Source organism: Triticum aestivum, chromosome 7B, assembly GCF_018294505.1.
Source record: "Triticum aestivum cultivar Chinese Spring chromosome 7B, IWGSC CS RefSeq v2.1, whole genome shotgun sequence".
NCBI lineage: Eukaryota > Viridiplantae > Streptophyta > Magnoliopsida > Poales > Poaceae > Triticum > Triticum aestivum.
The window spans coordinates 722,879,752-722,881,564 of NC_057813.1; the positions used below are offsets into that span (position 1 = coordinate 722,879,752).

General features: G+C 43.3%; 1 pseudogene; it reads left to right on the forward strand.

Moving 5' to 3' along the window:
- LOC123158623 (cytochrome P450 72A14-like) overlaps positions 1-1,813 on the forward strand; it is a 13,139-nt pseudogene that overhangs the window by 854 nt on the left and 10,472 nt on the right.

Below are 1,813 nucleotides of genomic sequence, written 5' to 3' on the forward strand. Positions count from 1 at the left end.
AGCCTTCTATGCGGAGCTTTTCAATTGCCAAAGAGGACATTTCCCGGTGAAATACTTGGGAGTCTCAGTCATTTATTCAACTCTTCGTAACCTGGACTGAAACTTTGTGGATGAAAGATTCTCAAAATATTGTGAAGCTTGGATTGGTAATGCAGCCTCATCCGGTGGGAGACTTATTCTCCTTGGCTCCTCTCTTACCAGCATTTTTTACTTCTATATGTCCATTTTTTATCCCTAAAATGATTATTGAGAAATTGGATAAACAATACCGTAAGCGTTTTTTCAGGCAAGAGCATGAGGGGCGCAAGAGATGCCATTTAGTGAAGTGGGCTAGAATATGCAGATCTAAGAGTAAAGGGCGGCTGGGGTAAAAGACCTTCGGAGACAAAACATTAGTTTGCTAACCAAATGGTGGTGGAAGCTTGGAACACAGCAAGGCTTGTGGCAAGATATGATTCGAGCCAAGTACCTTAAAAAAGATACTATAACCTCAGTGAAATGCAAGTTTGGTGACTCCCCTATTTGGAAAGCTATAATGAAAGTTAAAGAGCACTATTTGGCTAGTAGGTGAGTGGTTCTGAATTCTAAGAACATTGCTAGAGTATGGAATGACTCCTTGAATAGTAACCCTCCTCCATGCTTTAAGTGCCTATTTTATATAGTATTTGCAATGAACAAGAAATTACGGTGGCAAAATTCAAATTGGGGGTGGGGGTGATTTCAGACAACTCCACGCTCCTTTGATAGAGCAGTTGGAGGAGCTTCGAGCTACTATTGCTTTGTGGCCTAGTTCGGAGGATCCAGACCAAGTAATCTGGAACTTGGGTAAGAAGGAAAAAAATTCACTACCAAATAGGTTTATGAGTATTTGGAGCAGAATTTAGCTGGATGCAATTACAAGTGGATATGGAAAGCGAAAATTCCCCTGAAAATTCAAATATTTTTGTGGCAACTCTTTCAGGATGATGTCCCGACAAGGGACGTCATGAACATGCGAAACTTGGTTGGCAACCTCAAATGCTCGTTCTGTAGAGAGAGGGAGACACCTCAACATCTATTTTTCACATGTCATGTAGTTAGAGTGATTTGGAGGATGGTGGGATGTGTTTTGGGCACTGAGTTATGCCCAAGCAACATTTGGCAATACTTTTCTTGGTGCTACGTTTTCCTTTCTGATGGGGCAAAATTCTACACAATTGGGCTGGCGGCCATATGTTGGGTGATCCGGAATAGCCGTAACCAAACTACCTTTGAAGGGAAAAATTGAGAACTCCTTTTGATATTGTGTTTTCTGCTTGTGGCCATATAACTTCATGGGCAGGTTTGATGAGCGGAGCTGATCGAGAGGTGATGGAACGTGTAGCCAAGATGCTTAAGACCAATGCCTCGACCATGATGAGGATATGCGCGGCGCCAGGGATGGCAGAAGACTGATGGTTGCGTCTGCTTCTCTGGTCCCGAACGTAGCTTACAGAAAACAGTGTGGTCTATTGTCCCTCCTGGGTTTAACTATCGCTATGCTGCTCCTGCGTGAGCCTGTTATCTCTGCTCACTTGTGAGCCTTTTTTGTTCTCATCTTGTGCGTGGTCGGAAAATTGTTCCCTGTTAGGTTGGTAGTTCTTTGGTGTCTTTGGATTTTCGCCCCACAGTGAGCTGCTCGATGACGAGTGCTTACAGTGGGTATCCCAAAGATGCCTTGAACTCGCTTTCCCCTTTTCAGTTTCCTTTGGTAACTGGTTGGAACTTATGTATTTCCGTTATGATGAGCAATGGAAAGGGGTTATGCCCAGTTCAAAAAAAAAATTGGACAGAC